This window comes from Primulina eburnea, chromosome 16 (assembly GCF_022965805.1).
Source record: "Primulina eburnea isolate SZY01 chromosome 16, ASM2296580v1, whole genome shotgun sequence".
Taxonomy (NCBI): Eukaryota; Viridiplantae; Streptophyta; class Magnoliopsida; order Lamiales; family Gesneriaceae; genus Primulina; species Primulina eburnea.
The window spans coordinates 23,014,660-23,025,305 of record NC_133116.1 but is presented as its reverse complement, the minus strand read 5'-3'; positions in this window follow the sequence as shown (position 1 = coordinate 23,025,305).

Sequence of the window (10,646 nt, the reverse complement as noted above, 5' to 3'; positions counted from 1 at the left end):
TTCATGTTTCAGGCGATTATTCGAAGCGGGATTGAGGAAAAGACCCGGTGACGATTTTGGCAATTTAAAACGTGGTACTTTATTTTAAGTTGAGTTTGGGGGTATTTTTAATTAAGTTTTTAAGCTTTATCATTCTAAGCCTAAGGTATTTATTTAGAAATTTTAAGAGTTTAAAACTTGTAAAATTTAGTATTTTGTGTGTGTTGTTTTAATTGAGAAGTTTAATTTTAAATTAGTTAGTAGTTTGAATCCTAAATTAATTATTTTTGTGAGGTTATGATTTTAGAATTTTTAAAGTCTAGTATGGTGTGTGTTATATTTTAAAGAGTTTTATTTAAAAGGTATAGGAGAGTTAGTGTTTACTTAGTAGATAATTATTTTAATTAAGCAAAAGATAGTCTTTTAATTTAATTAAACACACACTACACACACACAAACACAATTTTACACACAGTAATCACGCCTAAACACACACACACACACACACACAAGTTTCATTCTAGATTTTTATTATTTTCAAAAGAGTGAAAACCTAGGGTTAATTCTAGAGAGCAGCCGCCCCCTCCCTCTCCATCTTCTAGCAAATTTTCGAGTGTTTTATTGCAAGAAAGTCGAGCCGCAAGTCGTCCCGGATCAACCTCGCTTCTTTCCCGCGTCGGTGTCGCCGTTACGGTACTTTTAAATATCGAAAAGGCACGTATATTCTGTTCTTGATGCATCGATCATGTCATATTATGTGTTGCGTTGTTTTATGCGTAAAATTCATGTGGGATGTTCGTAGTTTGAGCGGATAATTGATTGGATCAATTTTGAAGGAAAAAATTTAGATCTAATTTACGTTTTTACTGTTCATGTCAAAACTGCGATTTTTCGGTACAGAATTTGAGAAAACTTTCAACACGAAAATTGTAGAACTTTTCGACGTCTTCGATTTGATATAAAATTCGAGATTTTTGGACCACAAATGAGTGAGTTATGATGTTTTTCGTGAGACTGCTCAAACTGTAATTTTCAGAAAAATATGTTATTGATGCGTTTCTTGAAGTTTTCTGTTGCAGGCTTCGTTGGAGATCGACGGGCGATTGTTGCTGCATATAGGTACTTCGGTTATGATGTTTGGGATGGTCATTGATGTTTTGTTTCGTGTCGATAGGCACTAAGTTGGTTCTAGAGTCGTAAGAATAATCATTGATGTCAAATTCGTGTTTTTGTGTCGATGATTGTGAATTGATACCCTCGGGGTTGATGTCTATGTTCACTTGGGTTCGGTATGATGCATTAGTGTGCTAGGAATGTTCTTGAAGAGTAGTTTTGTAGCCATTGAAGTTGATTACAGAAAAGAATTTAAGTGTCAGATTTCTTCACGCATGTTCCAACTTACAGTGGCCAGACGGACCCGCACCCGGACCCTGACACGGGGTCCGTGTCGTTGTTTTCTTCTCGGCGTCTTTTTCCAGTATCTACACGGACCCCTACACGGATGAGGGCATGGGGTCCGTGCCTTTGGGTTTCACTTAGTGTATTTTTCCAGTGCCTACACGGATGTGCACCCGGACCCTGACACGGGGTCCGTGCCTTTGCTTCCTTTCGGTGTCTACTTCCAGAGTCTACACGGACCCCTACACGGATGTAGGTACGGGGTCCGTGTCCTTCGTTTTTGGGGAAAATAATTTAGTATGCTTGAGTTTGATGTCATGGTTTAGTGCAAGGATTATCAAGGTCGAGTCAAGGGAAATTTTAGAATGTCCTAAGAATGTATTTAACTTAAGAGTGAGTATGATTCTACGGCTAAGTTATGCAAGTTAAGAATAGAATTTCATGTTAGTATGTGCAGCAACGACCCCAGTCGACGTCCAACGAATCCCTCAACGCCAAGTAAGTATATATGACGTGTAAAGAAAATATTTGAAGTTTTTGAGGTATGCTAAATGTCTCGTGACCAAAAAGTGAATGGGTTTGGAAGTCGGTGAACGTAGCCGAGGACCTCTCCACCCCGTTAAATGATCAACGGGTTAGATCGTGGTTGGAAAGCGTTAAATGATGAACGGGGAGCAACCGGCCCGTTAAATGATGAACGGGGATCTCATGTATGTGGCAGTGGATACGTCCCTGTCAGCCCAGTACTATGGTGTGTCTGATCAGGCGTTTATTAAGTTAAAGGGTCACTTGCTTTGAAACATCCTCTACGAAAAATGATGAAGTTTAGTATGTTGAAGTATGAAAGCATGTTTAAAGAGAAGTTTATGTGCATAGCACGTCATAGTATGCATGTTCAAGTTCAAGTTTAATTCAAGTTTAAGTTTATTACGCAAAGTCAAAGTTTCAAGTTATGTATGTCCTATTTTTAAGATGCATGCGATTTTTATTATGTAGTACTCGTTATTTCCTGTGTATACGTGTTGAGTCTTTAGACTCACTAGACTTGATCGATGCAGGTGAGTACGTTGAGGAGGAGACAGGAGGTGGCGACCAAGGGGCATGCTTGGATTGAGCGGCAGGCTAAACCCGAGGACCGCAAGTTTATGTTTTAAGCACAGTTTAAGATACTCTGAATTTTTATGATTTGATGTGAGACATTGCGAGATAGCCTTTCTTTAAACAATTTTTATTGGTGATGGATGACTTCAAAACTATTTATGAATGTTGAGTGACTACCATATGGATGTTTACTTTTAATAAAGAAAATTTTTAATTTTTCCGCAAATTTTTAAGTAGTAAAAGTACGGTACGTTACAGTTGGTATCAGAGCGGTGTTCTTGTAAAGGGTTACGCCTACTGCCAGTCGCAAGAAGCTCACAAGGTCACACCTCAAGTCTGTAAGTTTTAAAGTTTCAAGATTTATGTTATGTAGTATGCATTGAGTTATGATTTTCAGCATATTCATATGTTTTTAAGATCAGTTACGTGCATCTTATGTCATCTATATCATGTTCATGCATGTTGGGTTTACGTGTTGGGTAAATTATTGGAACAGTATGCCTCCCAGACGTGAGAATAACCGGGAAGTTAGGGATGAGAACAGGGAGCAGCGTGATGAAGAGAGGGTCAATCCTCCACCCCGTCCACCACCAGACATGCAGGCACTGTTGCTTGCAGCTATGACTCAGTTCTTCGCACAGGTTGCGGGGAACCAGGCTCCCGCAGCAGGAGGCGCAGGGCCGAGGCCCCAACCGGAAGCAGTGTACGAGAGATTCCAGAGGATGAATCCTCAGAAATTCTCAGGGACTACGAATCCGATGGTGGCGGAAGAATGGGTTAAGTCTATAGAAGTGATCTTTGAGTATATGGTGCTGCAGGATGTAGACCGAGTCCGATGTGCCATCTTACTTCTAGCAGGACATGCGAGACGTTGGTGGGACAGCACATCAGTGGCAGTTAATTTGCCGACATTGTCTTGGAATGGGTTCAAGGAGTTGTTTTACGCCAAGTACTTCACTGAAGAGGTACGTGCCCGTTTGACTACAGAGTTCATGACGCTGCGACATGGAGACAGCAGCGTGGCTGAGTTTGTGAGGAAGTTTGAGCAGGGTTGTTACTTTGTGCCGCTCATAGCTAATGATGCCCAAGCAAAGCTGAGGCATTTCATGAGTGGCTTGCGGCCAGTCTTGGGCCGTGATGTGAGGGTAGCTGGCCCTACTACGTACACAGTTTCCGTTTCTAGAGCTCTGGCGGCGGAACAAGATCAGCGAGACATTGAGACTGACAGGTTGGGCAAGAGGCCCTACCAGGCACCACCGCAGCCACAGCACCAGCAGCAGCGACCCCAGCACAAGAAACCATATCAGGGGCCGCAAGGGAAGAAACCTTATCCAGGACCGCCGAGATGCCAGGGTCCTATCCATCAGCAGGGGGCGCCTCAGAAGCCCGCTAATTTTCCACCGTGCCCCAAATGTAACCGTCAGCACCCGGGGCAATGTTTGTATGGGTCAGACAAATGTTTTAAATGTGGAGCTACGGACCACATGCTGAAGCAGTGCCCTCAGTGGAAGCAGCCGACCCAAGGGAGAGTGTTTGCCATGCATGCTCAAGAGGCAGACCCAGACACTACTTTACTTACCGGGAATATTTTCATAAAGAGATTGACTACAACTGCGCTGATAGATTCAGGAGCCACTCACTCCTTTATATCAGAGACCTTTGCTAATCATCTGGACATCAAGTCCGTCGGTCTAGACGTGAACTTCTCAGTGACAGTCCCATCAGGGGAAGAGCTGTTAGCTACCAGTGTGGTCAGAGATATCGATCTAGAACTGCAGGGCCACCTGGTGTATGCCGATTTGATCCTATTACCGATGCCCGAATTCGACGTCATCTTGGGCATGGACTGGCTGACTAAGAACAGAGTTCTGATTGATTTTCAGAAGAGGTCAGTATTAGTCAGGCCGCTGGGCATGGAGCAATTTCTTTTCGAGCCAACTAGATGGAGGAGTTTTCCTCGCATGATTTCGTGCATGCAGGCAAGGAGACTTATTTCCAAGGGGTGTCAGGCTTTCTTGGCCAGTGTTATTTCAGCGCCTGACGTGCCCACTCCTTCGATATCGGAAGTGCCAGTAGTCAGGGATTTCTCAGACGTCTTTCCTGATGACGTCACAGGTCTTCCACCCGATAGAGAGGTGGAGTTCTCCATTGACCGCATGCCAGGTACAGTGCCAATCTCTAAGGCACCGTACCGATTAGCTCCAGCAGAGATGTTAGAACTGAAGCAGCAGATTCAGGAACTTTTAGACAAAGAGTTCATCCGCCCGAGCTTCTCACCGTGGGGCGCACCAGTACTCTTTGTGAAAAAGAAGGATGGGAGCATGAGGCTGTGCATCGATACCGTGAGTTGAACAAGGTAACGATCAAGAATAAGTACCCGTTGCCTAGAATCGAAGATTTGTTCGATCAGTTGCAGGGAGCTACCGTGTTCTCCAAGATAGATCTTCGATCAGGATATCACCAACTGAGAGTAAAGGATGCAGATGTGCATAAGACAGCTTTCAGGACCAGATACGGGCATTACGAGTTCTTAGTGATGCCGTTTGGATTGACCAATGCTCCAGCTATTTTCATGGATCTTATGAACCGAATATTTCAGCCGTTCCTCGATCAGTTCGTCATAGTGTTCATTGACGATATTCTCATATACTCGAAGAGCCATGAGGAGCACGACCAGCACTTGAGGACTGTTTTGCAGACTCTGTAGAACCGTAAGTTGTATGCAAAATTCAGTAAGTGCGAGTTTTGGTTGCAGAAAGTCGCGTTTTTGGGGCATATAGTGTCTAGTAGAGGGATTGAAGTGGATCCAGCCAAAGTGGCAGCTGTCAAGGAATGGGTAGAGCCAAAGAATGCATCAGAGATCCGCAGCTTTTTGGGTTTAGCAGGCTACTACCGCAAGTTTATAAAGGGATTTTCGTCCATAGCGGTGCCACTCACTTCACTCACCAAGAAGAATGCTAATTTGTGTGGAGTGATGAATGTCAGAAGAGCTTCGACACATTGAAGCAAGCTCTTATTTCTGCGCCGGTACTAGCCATGCCATCAGGGCAAGGAGATTATGTGTTATACACCGATGCATCTAAGCTCAGTTTAGGAGCAGTGTTGATGCAACAGGGTCGAGTTATAGCTTATGCTTCCAGACAGTTAAAGGTGCATGAGAAGAACTACCCGACTCACGATTTGGAATTAGCCGCCGTTTTCTTTGCATTGAAGATTTGGAGACATTACTTATACGGCGAGAAGTGTCAGATTTTCACCGATCACAAAGTCTCAAATACTTCTTCACGCAGAAAGAGCTGAATATGAGACAAAGACGGTGGTTAGAACTTGTGAAAGACTATGATTGCGAGATTAGCTACCATCCGGGAAAAGCTAACGTCGTGGCAGACGCTTTGAGCAGAAAAGTGGCAGTCATAGCACAATTGTCAATTCAGAGACCGCTTCAGTATGAGATTCAGAGGTTTGGTCTAGAGATTTATCGTAAGGGCAGAGCTCCTAGACTGTCTAATCTGACAGTCAAGTCTGATTTACTAGACCGCATTCGAGCAGGACAGTCTTCAGATGAGAAACTACAGAAATGGAGACTGAAGGATGAAGCTAGGGGCAGTGTTTTGTACACAGTGTCAGATGGTATCGTGAGATACAGAGACAGAATGTGGGTGCCTAGTGTTGATTCGATCAGACAGGATATTCTGACAGAGGAACACGCATCTCCGTATTCTATTCACCCAGGAGGTACCAAGATGTACAAAGACCTGCAGATTTTGTATTGGTGGCCAGGGATGAAGAGAGACATCCGCAGATTTGTATCTGAGTGCCTCACTTGTCAGCAGGTGAAGGCGGAGCATCAGAGGCCAGCAGGTATGCTTAAGCCACTCCCTATCCCAGAATGGAAATGGGAGAACATCACGATGGATTTCGTCGTTGGATTACCTAAGTCAGTCAGAGGGTCTAATTCTATTTGGGTTATAGTGGACCGACTCACTAAGTCAGCGCATTTTCTGCCAGTGAAGACGACTTTCTCCATAACGCAGTATGCGGAGCTTTATATTAGGGAGATAGTCCGTTTGCATGGTTTCCCAGTTTCTATTGTGTCCGACAGGGACCCAAGGTTTACATCGTCCTTCTGGAAGAGCTTACATATAGCTATGGGGACGAAGTTCCTTTTTAGTACAGCTTTTCACCCGCAGACAGATGGCCAGTCTGAGCGAGTGATACAGATTTTAGAGGACTTGCTAAGAGCTTGCATGATTGATTTTCAGGGAACATGGGAGTCTAGACTACCTCTAGTGGAGTTCACATACAACAACAGTTTTCAAGCATCTATTGGTATGGCTCCCTATGAGGAGTTGTATGGTCGGAAGTGCAGATCACCAGTTCATTGGGATGAAGTTGGTGAGAGATCAGATCTAGGTCCCGAGATAGTTCAGCAGACTGCAGAAGTGGTGGTCAAGATTCGTGACAGAATGAAGACTGCCCAAAGTCGTCAGAAGAGCTACGCAGATAAGAGAAGGAGAGATCTCGAGTTTGCCGTTGGTGATCACGTTTTCGTCAAGATAGCACCCATGAAGGGTGTTATGAGATTGGGAAAAGAGGCAAGTTGAGTCCGAGGTTTATTGGACCGTTCGAGATTCTGGACAGAGTTGGGACATTAGCCTATCGTGTAGCCCTTCCGCCGAATCTGGCCGGGGTGCACAATGTGTTCCACATCTCGATGATGAGGAAATATTTGGCTAATCCTTCGCACATTCTAAGTTACGAGCCTTTGCAGCTTGCTCCAGATTTGTCTTATGAGGAAAGACCGACTCAAATTCTCGACAGACAGGAGCGCAGACTCCGGAACAAAGTGACTAAGCTAGTCAAAGTTCAGTGGCTAAACCAATCAGTGAAGAGGCCACTTGGGAGTCAGAAGCAGATATGAGACTTCGCTAACCGGAGTTGTTCGGTAAGACTTAATTTCGAGGACGAAATTTATATAAGTGTGGGAAGAACTGTAGAACCCAATTTCGTACTCGTAAAACCCATGCATTTAATTAAATTATTAAAGCATTTAAATTATTTTAAAGGAGTTTAGCCATGCATAATTTATTTAAATGCACTATTTTTAATTAAATTATGTTACGTGATGCACGTTAAAATGTTTTTCGAGTTTCATGTTTCAGGCGATTATTCGAAGCGGGATTGAGGAAAAGACCCGGTGACGATTTTGGCAATTTACAACGTGGTACTTTATTTTAAGTTGAGTTTGGGGGTATTTTTAATTAAGTTTTAAGCTTTATCATTCTAAGCCTAAGGTATTTATTTAGAAATTTTAAGAGTTTAAAACTTGTAAAATTTAGTATTTTGTGTGTGTTTGTTTTAATTGAGAAGTTTAATTTTAAATTAGTTAGTAGTTTGAATCCTAAATTAATTATTTTTGTTGAGGTTATGATTTTAGAATTTTAAAGTCTAGTATGGTATGTGTTATATTTTAAAGAGTTTTATTTAAAAGTTATAGGAGAGTTAGTGTTTACTTAGTAGATAATATTTTAATTAAGCAAAAGATAGTCTTTTAATTTAATTAAACACACACTACACACACACAAACACACTTTCACACACAGTAATCACGCCTAACACACACACACACACACAAGTTTCATTCTAGATTTTTATTATTTTCAAAAGAGTGAAAACCTAGGGTTAATTCTAGAGAGCAGCCGCCCCCTCCCTCTCCATCTTCTAGCAAATTTTCGAGTGTTTATTGCAAGAAAGTCGAGCCGCAAGTCGTCCCGGATCAACCTCGCTTCTTTCCCGCGTCGGTGTCGCCGTACGGTACTTTTAAATATCGAAAAGGCACGTATATTCTGTTCTTGATGCATCGATCATGTCATATTATGTGTTGCGTTGTTTTATGCGTAAAATTCATGTGGGATGTTCGTAGTTTGAGCGGATAATTGATTGGATCAATTTTGAAGGAAAAATTTAGATCTAATTACGTTTTTACTGTTCATGTCAAAACTGCGATTTTTTCGGTACAGAATTTGAGAAAACTTTCAACACGAAAATTGTAGAACTTTTCGACGTCTTCAATTTGATATAAAATTCGAGATTTTTGGACGAAAAAATGAGTGAGTTATGATGTTTTCGTGAGACTGCTCAAACTGTAATTTTCAGAAAAATATGTTATTGATGCGTTTCTTGAAGTTTTCTGTTGCAGGCTTCGTTGGAGATCGACGGGCGATTGTTGCTGCGTATAGGTACTTCGGTTATGATGTTTGGGATGGTCATTGATGTTTTTGTTTCGTGTCGATAGGCACTAAGTTGGTTCTAGAGTCGTAGGAATAATCATTGATGTCAAATTCGTGTTTTTGTGTCGATGATTGTGAATTGATACCCTCGGGGTTGATGTCTATGTTCACTTGGGTTCGGTATGATGCCTTAGTGTGCTAGGAATGTTCTTGAGGAGTAGTTTTGTAGCCATTGAAGCTGATTACAGAAAAGAATTTAAGTGTCAGATTTCTTCACGCATGTTCCAACTTACAGTGGCCAGACGGACCCGCACCCGGACCCTGACACGGGGTCCGTGCGTTGTTTTCTTCTCGGCGTCTTTTTTCCAGTATCTACACGGACCCCTACACGGATGAGGGCACGGGGTCCGTGCCTTTGAGTTTCACTTAGTGTATTTTTCCAGTGCCTACACGGATGTGCACCCGGACCCTGACACGGGGTCCGTGCCTTTGCTTCCTTTCGGTGTCTACTTCCAGAGTCTACACAGACCCCTACACGGATGTAGGTACGGGGTCCGTGTACTTCGTTTTTGGGGAAAATAATTAGTATGCTTGAGTTTGATGTCATGGTTTAGTGCAAGGATTATCAAGGTCGAGTCAAGGGAATTTTTAGAATGTCCTAAGAATGTATTTAACTTAAGAGTGAGTATGATTCTACGGCTAAGTTATGCAAGTTAAGAATGGAATTTCATGTTAGTATGTGCAGCAACGACCCCAGTCGACGTCCAACGAATCCCTCAACGCCAAGTAAGTATATATGACGTGTAAAGAAAATATTTGAAGTTTTTGAGGTATGCTAAATGTCTCGTGACCAAAAAGTGAATGGGTTTGGAAGTCGGTGAACGTAGCCGAGGACCTCTCCACCCCGTTAAATAATGAACGAGTTAGATCGTGGTTGGAAAGCGTTAAATGATGAACGGGGACCAACCGGCCCGTTAAATGATGAACGGGGATCTCATGTATGTGGCAGTGGATACGTCCCTGTCAGCTCAGTACTATGGTGTGTCTGATCAGGCGTTTATTAAGTTAAAGGGTCACTTGCTTTGAAACATCCTCTACGAAAAATGATGAAGTTTAGTATGTTGAAGTATGAAAGCATGTTTCAAAGAGAAGTTTATGCGCATAGCACGTCATAGTATGCATGTTCAAGTTCAAGTTTAATTCAAGTTTAAGTTTATTACGCAAAGTCAAAGTTTCAAGTTATGTATGTCCTATTTTTAAGATGCATGCGATTTTTATTATGTAGTACTCGTTATTTCCAGTGTATACGTGTTGAGTCTTTAGACTCACTAGACTTGATCGATGCAGGTGAGTACGTTGAGGAGGAGACAGGAGGTGGCGACCAAGGGGCAGGCTTGGATTGAGCGGCAGGCTAAAACCCGAGGAGCACACAGTTTATGTTTTAAGCACAGTTTAAGATACTCTGAATTTTTATGATTGATGTGAGACATTGCGAGATAGCCTTTCTTTAAACAATTTTTATTGGTGATGGATGACTTCAAAAACTATTTATGAATGTTGAGTGACTACCGTATGGATGTTTACTTTTAATAAAGAAAATTTTTAATTTTTCCGCAAATTTTTAAGTAGTAAAAGTACGGTACGTTACACATCACTGTATCCCAGATAATGAAGGCGGAAAGGCGAGTCGATAGGCACGGTCTCCTATCTTCTCGAGAATCTCATATGGCCCAATGTAACGTGGATACAACTTCCCTTTCTTGCCAATCTGATAATTCCTTGGAAAGGTGAAATCTTCAAAATACTCGGTCTCCTGCCTCAAATTCCAACAGTCGTCGTCGAACATTGGCATATTTGGCATGTCTGTCCTTACTGCCTTCATTCTCTTTGTATCAGTTTCATTTCATCAGTCACTATCTCTGATCATGTCCAGTACAA